This window comes from Mizuhopecten yessoensis, unplaced genomic scaffold, assembly GCF_002113885.1.
Source record: "Mizuhopecten yessoensis strain PY_sf001 unplaced genomic scaffold, ASM211388v2 scaffold716309, whole genome shotgun sequence".
In the NCBI taxonomy this organism is placed as follows: Eukaryota; Metazoa; Mollusca; class Bivalvia; order Pectinida; family Pectinidae; genus Mizuhopecten; species Mizuhopecten yessoensis.
Genome location: NW_018480052.1, coordinates 616823 through 631432, shown reverse-complemented (window position 1 = coordinate 631432; position 14610 = coordinate 616823).

Genomic DNA, 14610 nt, shown 5'->3' with positions numbered 1-14610 from the left:
CCCCGGTCAACTTGGTAGCGAGCAATAGAGAGTTAATTTGCTTTGATGTTACTTGCCATTTGGTGTATGCTTTCAGGTTTATAGGCTTTGGCATATTACAGAGCTGCTAGGACAGATCCTTGGGATTGGGACTTGGAGCTAGAGGAACAGTCGCTCAGGAACAGTCGCTCAGGAACAGCCGTGCACAGTCGCGTGTTGTTGCCGTGTTTTTGTAGTTACCACAATAAAAGCGCTAGCTGCAGTCAGCTATTTCCTATATTACAGTGTTGAGTTGTAATTGATAAATGATTTATGTTCGTTTGAACTGGTGAATTAGAACATAAGGAAAGAAACTAACCAGTTGTAGAAGGTATTACTCATGTCGGAGTTTTATTGAATAGTATAAATAACAATGTCGAACATACAGAACGCACTTGTTCCAAATTAAAGAGTGGTGTTATGTCCTTAATCCGTTCTGGAACACATCCATGTGCTCTGAATCCTTTAACCACTGCAAAAATTGTTAGTGTAAAGTATATCCCTAAGCACTGTATGGGTGTGAATTGTGGCAAAATGAAATTTACATGGTAGAAAAAGCACAAACCTTCATTGTCAAAACAATCAAAGATTTTAATGTAAGAACAGGAACAGATATGTGCACGTCCTTGATTGGTTGGTTTTCTGTAGAAGTAGACATCAGTGTAAAGAAAATGTTTTTTTTTGGTAGAATATGTTCCATGGAAGTTGGCTGTTTAACACGCGAAATTCAAGCGTCTATTCGAATTCAAACTGTCTCAATTTAGTAGAGGTTTTGTTCCCGACATTGTTAATATTTTACAAAAATACAATTTGTATCATGTTATTGATGAATTTTTGAAGAGTGGTGTATTTCCAAACAAATGTCAATGGAAGCGTATAGTCAATGACCATGTAAAAAAACTATGAACAGTTTAATCTATGTGAAGGAATGAACGCTGATAGGGACTTCTCTCGCTTCACTCTTTAACATAATAAGATACAACTGCATGCTATATGGAAACTTGCTTTACGCTTTCCACAATACAGTCCATGTTTTAAGAAAGTTGTTAAACTTTGTGTTAAAATGCGCGATAATGAAAATCCATGCACAAAGATACTATTATGCATAGTGTACTCGAATGCTCACACACAGAGCTATTACGTGACCAGCTCTGGTGTGTACTCAGTACTGTAAAAGATATAGATTTTGTGTTTTATCTTAATGTAATGTCTAATTACCATCTACTTCATGTTCTCTTGGTGGTATTTTCAACTATGACTTATCTCCATATGAACTGGAGGACTTTAGAATAAAATCCATTGTTATTATTACTAAAATTCTTCAATACAGTGGTATTATGTAATTTATCCTTAGATATTTGAATGTTGTATACTGAGTAATATGATCACTAATTTACTTGTGTGTACCTCACGCTTCAGCAAGATTAATACATGAAATACATATATTTTTACATTCATATTAGTAGGCAAGCATTTCCTACGTCTTTCCTGTTATACCATTGCACAATTGGGCTGCATGATTAGTGCAACTTACTACCATTCATAATATTGTTTGTATTGTATGAATTAATCTTGTGATATATGTATTACTACAACTGAAATCATTGCATGGTTGCTCTGTTCCTTCATGTTAATTATTATATTGTATGTTGTGTATTTCACACCACTGTATGACTTCGTGCAACGGGTTCTACTCAATGTATGATTGTATTGGAAGACTTATGTAACAGTAATACTGTCTATAATAATGCTGTAAAATTTATTGTGTGATGCTTGTAATACTGTTTATTACAATGTTGTATGCTTGCTTAGTACGAGAAGTGGATTACTGTCTATACTATTATATGATAATGTAGTCTGAGGAGTGTAAATATGTCTATTATATCAATGTGTGATGTAATGTATGATTAGTGTTATACTGTCTATCATCATAATTATCACCGTATAAATGACTGTAATAGTACCTATTAAATCATTGTGTTGTGTTTATAGTACTTTATGGTATGATGCGGGTACTATTATTATTCTCTTATGTGTGTGTCTGTCCATGTGCATGTGTGTGTCACTATGTAAGGGTGTGACCATGATTGTGAATGCATTTTCTTCTCTTTCAATAGTGTTGAATTGTACGTGTATTGTTCGTTATTTCTGTAACTGTTCATTTCTGGAGGAAATAAATGAAATAATAATAGCTTATATATATGCAATAAAAAGAATCAGAAATTAACAAAGATCAATATCTGAAGCTTTTATGCAACATCACTGCAACACTTTCACCTTATTTGAGATTATCTATTTGCAAATGATATATTATATACAACGTTACTTTGTTATGTAGCCGCTCTGTCATATCAATAGCTAATTTAAAAAGTAACAATGGGAAGTGAGGAAGCTGTGGCAAATGGCACAGAATGTAGTACATAACGCACACAGCTCTGTACGTATGGAACGTACGTATTATGTTCATGGGTCAGACCACGGATCTAAGTCTGTGGTCAGACCACGGATCTTAAGTCTGTGGTCAAACCACGGATCTAAGTCTGTGGTCAGACCACGGATCTTAAGTCTGTGGTCAGACCACGGATCTAAGTCCGTGGTCAGACTTAGGAATCATAATATTGTATACATATACATGTAACATTATGTATCAGTGTGAATGGAGTTCCATGATAAGTTGTAATAATTTATGACCACTACCAGAGACGTATAAAGTGTATGTAATATACACGTCTCTGCCACTATTTTGTTCAAATTTATTCGGAAATACAGTATGTTGACCCACGAACTTAGGTAATCTAATTCCGTGGTTTACCGGAAAAAAAAACAATCTCTACGATTTAAAACTATTTACTGTGAAAAACGTCTGCGTTGATGTCTGAGGAGAAAGTATTCTGAGTAGGTGGTGAATTCATTTTCTCAGTTTCATCACGGAATTAGATTAGTTATCTAAGTCCGTGGTTTCATCTGACAAAATAATCATGTGTAATTTCCCATTCTGAATTGTCCACTCGGCACGCGACGCTAATAGCCACCCAATAGCCACCCAATATGTGTTCACAGGAGGGCGGGGTCACCGGCTGATAAGGTGGAGTACTCATAGTTATACCTTGCACGATAATTGGCTCGTTTCTCTGGTGTTTGATGGCTAAGAAATTTGCCGACAGAGTCGACTCTCTCTGTCATGTTTTTTTTGATTGATGTTATTTTGTTTGACCTCTTGTTACACACCTTGTGTGTCAGAGCGTACTAAATAATCTTGAAATCTTGAATATTGTTATATGGAATTACATAATCAATTTTGGTGTTTGTTTGGACTGTCAATGGGTAGCTTATATTTTAGTCCCGTGTACCCGAAAATTGAAATTTAAACCGGGCTACTCAAAATATTTGATAATAAAAGCACGATCTGTGATTTATACCTGGCTGCTCAAGTTCAAGTTCAAGTTCTTTATTCACCAAAAGTCTTAAGACTTATAGGTACAAAGCAATCATGATACATTGTACATGTATATATGTTATAGGAGAGTGACTATAAGCATACAAGTGCAAACTAAACAAAGAACATAATACAAAAGCACAAAAATTATAAATACGTGTAGCTAATTAATCAATTTCGCCGCTTAGTGGCTAGATATAAATATTTACCTAGATTTGACAACTCTTTGACATTATTTACAGATAAAAGTTGGACAAGTTTGTAAACAGAGGGACTCTTATAATAATACTTCTTTATATACTTTAACCTCAAATCATTATAAAAAGGACATACAAAAATGAAATGAAATTCGTCCTCGACGTCTCCCAAATCACATTTGCTACAGTTTCTATTTCTGCGAATGATATTATTGTGTCTACCCTTTTCGATATTCAGTTGATGAGACGACGTTCTAAATTTAGTTAACATATATTTGTATTTTGTTTCAATATGTTTACGGAGATAAAACTGAATACTATGACTGTCTATAAGATATTGATATAGTCTACCTTTTGATGAAGCTGCTATCTTTGCCAACATATTTTGCTTAGTAACATCTTTCAATCTGTGTTCAATAATTTCAAAAGTGTTTACCAATGGTAGATTCGATTCAAAAATATAACCAAGACCTAGGGCAGTTAATTCATTCTTAATGTTACAAATCCACGGATCATTCACGTTGACACATTCATCATAACAAGTTTTTAATATCAAATTATCAGATTTCGTCAACTTCAACCAATATTTGAATACTTTTAGCTTTCTTGTAACAATTAATGGTAGTCTACCCAATTCACAATAAACTAAATCATTGAATGTAGATTTACATACTCTAAGGACTTTTTTGCAGAAATTCAAATGAACTCTCTCTATATCAGGAGCTTTGTGAAACCCCCATATTTCTGCACCATAGCTTAAGATGCTGCTGACATAAATATCAAAGACAGAGCATTGGGTTTCCAAATTCAAACAATGGTTCTTTAAAGAGGATGATAATGAAAATAAAGCCTTTCTTCCTTGGTCCGCTAAATGCTTTTGGGTTTTATAAAATTTACCATTATAATTAAAAAACATTCCCAAATATTTGAAACAGTCAACAATTTCTATGTTCTCATTATTATATTTCCACACTTCATTATTTCTTATGTTTCCCCCGTTTCTAAAAACCATGACTTTTGTTTTATCAATGTTGACTTCCAGATCCCATTTTCTAGAGTAACTGTGTAAAGAATCTAACATGTTTTGCAATGCAGCTGGACTATCAGCGAAAAAAACCATATCATCAGCATACATTAGCAGGAAAAGGTTAAGCATCTGTAAATCAATACTTGGACAATTATCATTAATAAAATTAATTTCAAAATCATTCACATACAAAGAAAACAACACAGGTGACAATATTTCCCCTTGTAAGAGACCGGTATAATTAGGGAAACAATGACTTAATTGACCCTCAAATTTTACACAGGATTTGACATTATCATACAAAGATAATAATATTTTTAAAAATTTTCCACGAATACCTTGGTGTATTAATTTACTCCACAGTTTTCCTCTATTAACAAAATCAAATGCTTTTTTTAAATCTATAAAGCAACAGTAAAGTCTCTCTTTTTTACGCAATTTCTTGTTAATTAATGTTTGTAAAACAAATATGGCGTCAATGGTTGAACTGCCTTTTCTAAAACCAAACTGAGCATCTGTTATTATACAATTTTCTTTTTCCCATGTCATAATTCTATTATTCAAGATTGATGTAAATAATTTACCAAAACAGCTTACAAGTGATATACCACGATAATTATTAGTGTCGTTAATACAGCCTTTCTTAAAAACAGGAACAATACATGCTTGTGACCAAGATTCAGGGAAAAACCCAGATCTAAAAATAGCATTAAACAACCGTTCCAAATATGGCACCAGAATATGCTTTCCTTGAATAAAAATTTCGTTTATGATTAAGTCTTCACTACAACTTTTGTTTGATTTCAGGTTTTCAATGGCTTTAACAATTTCTTTTGTTGTGATATTAGAATCAAGATCTTCATAAACTGACTCTATATTAACATTAGGAACATGTTGGTCAGCGCCATCATTCTCCTTTTGCGCCAGATATTTAAAGTGTCTATAGAAGTCATCTATTGTGAGTGTATTCATAGCTCTGTTCGACTTCCGATTATTAAAGATACTATAAAATTTTCTTGGATCATTTCTTTTCAAAAGGACCAGCATGTCGCCTTCATATCGTTTATAATCTCTTTTAAGTTTAAACACCAACCTTTTGTAATTACGTTTGGCGGTTATTAATATATTGTAATTTTGATTTGATTTATCCCGGTTAAAATTAATCAACGAATTTCTGTATTCAGTATATAGATCTTTGCACCGAGGAGTTATCCACGGTTTATCTTCAATAACAACAGTTTTAGTGCGGTGATCGCGGGAGTTTCTCAGAGGGGTATCTCTACACTCACAAAAAGGTAATGTACAATCATTTAATATTCTACTTATATTATTCACACATTCATCAACTGCATCTTGGTTATTTAAATCAACATTCAATTGTTCATCAATTAACTCACAGTTCTCACTTAATTTATCTAAAATTAGCATAGTATTCTCGCCTTTCCATTTCACAGACGTACAGGTTCCTCTACTGTACATGGCATTGTAATCAGCCAACTCATTTACAATTTGAGTATCTAAAAATTTGCCAATACATATATGAAACGCAACTGGACAGTGATCAGAAAACATGTTAAATTTACCAGAATCAAACTTAAGTATATTGTCTATTGTCGCATTTACAACCAACAAGTAATCAATCGTACTTTTACCATTATTATTAAAAAATGTATATGTACCAGTATCGTCATCTGGGTGCCGCCCATTAACTATACGCAGACCTGATGACTTGCACAAGTCAATAAGCTTACGGCCAAAAGTGTTTACCCCCTTATCCATATTCTTACGCTCAGTGCTGACAGTTTCAACATTATAATTAACCACATTTTCTAAATTATGTACTAAACTATCATGTAATGTATCTAATTCTATATAATCATGCCTGCTTCCAGTGCGTGCATTCATATCACCGATAACATATACATCACCCATGCTTTTATATCTACCAACGGAATCTTCTAAAATTTGGAATAAATCTTCATTACAGTGATCATAAAAAACACTTCCCTCAGGAGGGATATAACAAAATGCAATAAATGTGTGTTCTCCGGAGTTACAGGTACCTGTATTATTAATCTTAAGCCAGACAATACTGTCGTAGATATTTTCAACCACTTCAATTTGATCGGCCAGTTCTGGTTTGTAAAAAATTACTATACCACCTCCTCTACATACTGATCTTGGGAATGCAAAATGACTGTAACCCGAAAGCTGTAAAACATCAAATTCTTTTATCCAACATTCCGATACGCATACAATATCATACGATACTAACAAATTCCGGAATTCCGGATCCTCAAGTTTACCTATTAGACCCCTGCACACATTCCAGGAACACACTGAGATACCACTCTCCTGTCTGTCCTATCTCCCATACATCTGGGAATTACCATTCGTAGGGTTGGATCGTTGGGGAACAGAATGTGCTCTCCATGGCTGACCTGGTCCAGGAGGTACACGATGGATGCTGATAGTATCATTTTCTTCTTCTTACGCTTCCTGGACGTTTAATCATTGTGAAATGTTAAATTCATTCCATACCTGGGTTTTGTGTCTTCTCACTGAAAAGTATTAGAATAAGTCTAAATGCAAGTGACTTTCACTTTCGACTTCCTTCATAATGTTGAAGCGTTTCGTCGTTTTTCTTTCTTCTTTACATAAACAATTAATATACAGTATATATATATTTTTTTATCTAAATCAGAAAAGAATTTTGTGGTCAAACAATCCAACATATGAACTTCAATATTTCAATTTTCTTATTTACATATTATAGACATATTTACATATTATAGACATATTTACATATATTATAGACATATTTATATATTATAGACATATTTACATAGTATAGACATATTTACATATTATAGACATATTTACATATTATAGACTAAATATATTTTCAGACTAATGTCACTTATTTTAGGTGGAAAATTGCGAATTTTCTTGGATACTTAGAAGTTTCCTTTCATTGAACTGTTAATAAGGTCATAGGAGTGTATTGATAAACGAAAGTAGGAAGTACATCCCTAGTTGAAAATCCAATGTAGGGAGACAGTATCACAATTTCCGCATATTCTAATGTTTAATATTAAACTGATGAATATTGTATGTTTATTATTGACGGAACAGTGTTTTTCTCAATATTAAAGTATTTCAAAGCAATGCAGGCATTAGTTCAGGTTTTTTTATCAATGAGCTACATGTATCCATTTTTCTGTACTTCAGGAAACCGGCTACCTATTTCACTACTGTGAAGTTTTTCAAGGAAGATAACTCTTACCTGCAATTACTATGTGCATATGGTTTTATTATAAAATGTCAATTTTTAATCGTTTATAGATAATTTATTTGACATAATTTCAGCATTTATTAAATTGATATACATTAATGCAATACCAATCTATGGTAGTATCATTTTTATTGACACTATTTTGCAAAAAATTGTGTCTTTCATTTTTTTTCAAAAGTCACTCCTTTTTACATAAATTTCCATTTAAATTCCTTAAAATTGTGACAACCTATATTTTTTTTTGTGGCAGAAAATTTTCTTTCCTTCAAACCAATATAACTACAAAATTTGAAGAAATTCTACTGAGAAATGGCGACATAATCCTATTACCTTTTAATTTTAAGAGTACAAGAACAAAGGATTAAGTCAACCCTAAGGGTTTTTATATATCATATTGATAATAAATTATGTCTAGCGCGATGGGAGTATAAACAACACATTTACACCAATTAATTCATTAAAATATATTCAGATCATTTATTAAGAGCTGTTATTTATCAGTTTATATCGTATATGTGATGAAGTTATTAAAATTTGGTTATCATAATACCATGTCCAATGTTTCATATGACACATAGTAGAGAGCCCACTCTGTTCTTGTCGTGTGGCAAACGAAACAAGTAAATATTATTTATTACTTTGTCGAAATTATGAACGTACTAGACCAGCAAGTTTTGCATCTATCCAAGATCGGCTTTCCCTTGAAGTTTTACTGCTTGGTGACAACAATCTATCTTCTGTACAAAATAAAAATATATTTGAATGTGTACAAAGTTTTATTATTAAATCAAAGCGATTTGTATCAGTTTTCACATGGAAACTTATGTTTACGGCTTGCATTGTATTGATTGTATTGCTTAAGTAGCTAATGAGTTAGCGTTGAACTTGGTACCTATCTAATTATGTAAATTGTAGCTACTTTGTTGTGGTACACTATTGTTTTATTTTCTTCTGAATACGACATCAGTCTCGAAATTTTCTTTTTCCCTTCCTCTCTCCTTTATCTTCTTTACATTCTCCTACTTCTCCTCTGTATAAAATATTGTGGATAGAGTGAGAAAAATACCATTTTATATAACAAATATCGATAAAACTTCTGTCATCGGGGATGGTGAAATGGCAAACGGTAAACCTGTTTGCAGGGGAAGTAATTCAAATACGTATAGTTAATAATACTTGCGTCACCATAATAATCCAATAAACGGGAAATAATTATATAATTACGTTACAAACATATCTCCAATGTCAGGTAGCAGAAGTATAAATTTCTATGAATATTAAATGTTTTATTGTGTTTTTGGGGTGCTTTTGGGTGTTTTGGGGGTATATTTGGGTGTTTTTTTTGGTGTTTGGGGGTATTTGTTGGGGGTGTTGGGGGTGTTTTGGGGGTATTCTTAGGGTATTTTGGGGTGTTTTGGGGTAAATCGTGCTGCTGCAAATACACTACATGGCTTTATATGTCTCTGTACAGTATGTATAAAACGTGATAACCGGTCTTTTATCAAGTATGCAATGTATATATAGGGATTGAATCTGGATTTCCTTAGTGTTCATGCAAGTATTAACGGGGGAAAATTACTGAAGTGTGTAGCGTGGCTGCCGCTAGTGTTAACATGCCGCGTTCGTCATGTTCGTGGAAATTCATGGATAATAATGGATAAATCACCTCAGTTGATACTTAATAATATTAGAAACACACACACACACACACACACACACACAGATTAATTCCTTATATCGTCACTATTTTGATCACTGTGAGGACCCATATGTGACATCGAAATATTGTCAGTTTGAGCTTTGTCAGATTGATATCGTCGGTTTGCCAGACGACAGAACGTGCCACTGTTGTGAATATAGTCAACTGTAGTTCAAAATTCTTTATCTAAAAAAATTCTAATCTAGATAAACAATAAGACAAAGATACAATAATGAAAAAATAATAGTAAACAGTAGATCTTGCATTTTTTTTCACGGCGAGTTTAGTTTAACTCGAACGACAATTAAATTGCTCACTGAACAATAGGGATTTGGAAAATTTTAAAAGAAGTCCCTTGGAAAAACAGCCGTTCATACTAAAATATTAAGAGCTGGTTTTTTTTGGGTCACATGTACTACTATTAATCAATCACAGAACCTGAAACAAAGAGCAAAATCAAACTTGGAATTATATAAAATTTTAACTTTATGTTGTAACAATTATGAAACAAGTTATTTCAATTTATATTAATCACTCTTGGTGGCCCGGATATTAGCGCGCGGGGGTCTTAATGTGGGAGGAAACCCACGTGATCGGGCAGGTGACCCCATACCTTTTAACGTCCGATCGGTGAATCAAACCCCGGCCGCCTTGGTGAAAGGCAAATGCGCTACCTACTGCGCCACCCGACCACCCTAATACAATATAATACATGTACAATGTATATCTAAGTGTCGTGTATACGTCTTATACAGTGTTTTAATGGATTTACTGTGAGGAAGCGAGTTGTATGTGGACAGTTCCTACATAGAAAGGAGATAAGGCCAAATAAAACTAATATGTGTGTTTCAGGTCACAGGTCGGTAGGCAAATAGGCCTTATCTTATTTGAATTGAATTTTTGAATTTCCATGGATTGATATTACGGTTTTTTTATCAAATTTCATAATGTATTTCCACACATTATAATGGCTATTAATTTTGACAAGAATACGGTCAGACTTCTACAACAGAGAAAAATCACATTTCAAAGAGTGACTGTGCACTTTGCCTAGATGATAAATCAATTTTAGATACAATAAGGAGATAATAGAAGAAATTATGACAGCACGAAGAAAGAATTACTAGCAGCATGTTTGACATGTCCATAGATGACCAGTGGAACAATTTCAGATCGACATTGGCTACACTGATGAACAAGCACATCCCAATTAAGATGCTCAGTGGATTATAAACCAGCATGCCATGGATTGATGGGAAAATCAGACTACAATAAAACACACAAAAAAACACCCAGAGGATATAAGACGATACAAGGCCATAAATTCAAACACACAGAAGATAATCCGACAATCCTACTGGAAAAATATTGAAAATATGATTGTGATAGGTAAAGAAGAAGACAAGCAGCCCAAACAGAAAGCTTTCTGGTGGTATTTAAAGGCTCTAAGAAAAGATAACTCAAGTGTAGCCCCCTGAAGGAAGACGGGAAACTACATCCCACCGCAGCAGACAAGGCGAACGTCCTCAATAGGCAGTACAAGTCGGTGTTCACACAGAAGGACCTGTCATCTGTCCCAATGCCTTCCAGGTACGTTAAATCCTTCTATGCTGGACATCAACATAGAGGAAAAATGGTTAACGAAGCTGCTAAGAAACATCCATGCCAGTAAGGCGAGTGGCCCCGATAACAGCCCGGCAAGAATACTCAAAGACCTCGCCGAGGAAATATCACCTTTCCTTACAATGCTGTTCAACAACTGCTTAAGGTCTGGATCAGTACCAACAGATTGGGAAAAGGCAAATGTTACTGCAGTCCTTAAGAAGGGAGAGAGATATAAAGCGAGCAACTATCGACCAGTTACCCTGACATGTGTATGCTGCAAGATGCAGGAGCATATTATTGTGTCTAAAGTCATGAATCACCTCGACGAACACAGTATCCTGAATTATTGTCAACACGGATTTAGGGCCAGGAGAAGCTGTGAGACCCAGTATGTGACACTCTGCCATGAACTTGCGAGCAACATCGACTCCGGCCTACAAACAGATCCTATTATCATGGACTTCTCCAAAGCGTTTGACCGTGTGCCACACCAACGCTTGTTGAGGAAGCTTGACTTCTATGGCATACCGGGACCAAGTCATTCCTGGATAAGGAGCTTTTGGAAGGACGGACTCAAAAGGTAATGGTAGAAGGAACAACACCAGAAGTCGTCAGTGGAGTACCCCAGGTGACCTGTTACGGACCTCTCCTTTTCCTCCTATTCATAAATGACCTTCCCGACAACGTCACGTCTAAGGTCAGAATATTTGCAGATGACTGCATTGTTTACAGGTTAATAGGAGGAAAAGAAGATAGCGACATACTGCAACAAGACCTAGCAGAGCTGGCTGACGGGGAAAACAAGTGGGGAATGGAGTTCTATCCAGACAAGTGCAATGTCCTGAGGGTCACAAAGAACTGGAAGATCACAAAACCCCAGTACCATCTAAAAGGTCACTTACTTGAAGATACCAATACCAGCAAGTATCTTGAGTGGATCTCTCAGCAGACATCGCATGGATACATCATACCGATAGAGTTTGTAAGAAAGCGAACAGCTCTCGTGGATTCCTCAGAAAGAATCTGAAAATTTCCAACGATGACACCAAGGCCAAGGCCCATGCAGATTTCACACTTGTTCGCCCCAACCTGGATTACTGCGCAGCTGTATGGAGCCCCACACCAAGAACAAGATTGACCAGCTGGAAATGGTTCAAAGGAGAGCAGCTCGCTACACCACAAACAGATACCGTACCACCAGCAGTGTATCTGACATGATACAATTCTTACAATGGGAGTCACTGAAATTAAAACGCCTCAAGATTCGGCTTACAATCATGTACATAATTATTCATGATTTATTAGACATCCGAACCAAGAACTACCTGAAAGCCTCTACACCTTCCACCCGACGAAATCACTTCTTTAAACGTTGCTATCTCTCTTCCTCTAAAAATATTTTTAGGCATAGTTTCTTCCCATCAATTATCCCCCACTCGAACTCTCTCCCAGCTGCTATGATTGAGGCCCGCCTTGACATCTTTCAAACAGGGACTGTCTCCCCTTACCTTTTAAAGAACAATCTAGGCTGGCTTTTCATTCGGGCAATGGCGAGAGCTATGCCGGTTGGGGTTTGTTCCCAGGTGTCGCTACGGTAGCCAGACTGGTCGAGCTGTTGGCTATGGAACCAGCCGAAGAAACACACACACACGCACACACGCACACATTATATACACATACACTGTTTTCCGTCTTTCTCCTTTGAATATTTATTTTTGTCTGTTTTTAAGTAAGATGAAACGCTCCGCAACACTGTGTAATGGTCAAATGGTTGAAAGTGAAAGATGTAGATGTAAATACAAATTCTAGGGTCGGCAGGAAAATCTAGGGAAGGTCGGGATACCTGAAACATACACATACTTTGTTTCATGAAACACTAGAATAAGACAAGACTTTGCAGTTTACAATAAAGAGTTCTTACACATAACCTTTTAATTTTGGTATTGGTTATTGATGATAATAAACCGGATCATACAGATGATCTTAAATTATATAAGATTATAATCTACTTCATTTATAGCAGTTATTTGGGGAGGTGGAGGGGGGGGGGGGGCTTTTTTTCTTTCGACGCACATGAAACCTGAGCTAGCTTTGTATTTCATAAAGGACAACATAGACAGAATATATAAGAGAATTGAGTCTGTCCTACTTTCAACTGCGGTTTAGTGAAAGATCTAAAGGGAATTTAACGAATGCCATCAATAAGATTCATCAGTTTGAAAATATGTAATATCAAAGCTTTACTTTATACACAAACAATGTACGTATTAAATGTTTCGCAAGGTTTTAAGACCGACTGGTCTCTTTGTTGTATATTATTTGTGTATAAGGTAAAAATTTGAAATGAAACGTAACGAATGTTTCTAACAAAAGAATTTAAGCGTGAGGGAACATCCACCTATAGCTAAGTGGTTTCAAATAGGGTAAAACCTGAGACTCTGCCGAGGGTTTTGCACTTATTTGAAAATTAAAATTCCCGAGGATGGAATTACCCTATCCTACAAACTTAAGGATATTAAAGAGTATTTTTCTTACACCACTTTCTTACCCTGTACAGTCCCGTCTTATACCTAAGTAACGATAGGATTTTATTTGTTTGTGTTTAACGTTTACGTGCCGGGTTTTGTGTTGGAGGAAAGCCGGAGTTTCCGGAGAAAAATTACCGACCTACGGCCAGTACCTGGCGACTGCCTCACGTAGGTCTCGAACCCGCGACTAAGTGGTGGAGAGCTGGTGGTAGCAGAATGTCAGACGCCTTAATAACCATAAATGGTAGAACTAGAACTAGAACCACTTGGCCACAGCGGCCGCGGTAGGGATAGGAAAACAACATCCATCTAATAATACAACGGTGACGTTAATATAACTTGTTGTCCAATCCTTTTGTATCTTCGATCAATAAAATATGTCTAAACCTGAATGCAAAGCCCGACCGAAGTCGGCCAGAAGAGGTTCACAATGGGAATGCCTATAGTCTGCTGGAAAATCTTGCCACCAAACTCAATAAATATATTGTCAACAAAGAACTCAACCATTCTCACAACTTCATCTTAAGTACGTTTTATTTTGGACTTTGTTGTGTTTCTCACAAAATATACCCCCAAATAATAATTGACAACTATACAGATATATCACCGTTCGCCTTTTTGGGGAAAAAATATGATTCTCAAAATAAACGAAGGAAGGTATTCCTTAAACGCTTAATAGCAGCATTGATCTGCTTGGCATATTCTAGCATTAGGTCAGAGTCGACTTTACGGAAGAAAGCCTCGTTTGATAATTGGCGATCGGTCCCCTGAATGTAGTCCTTGATGTTCATGACGACAACTCTAG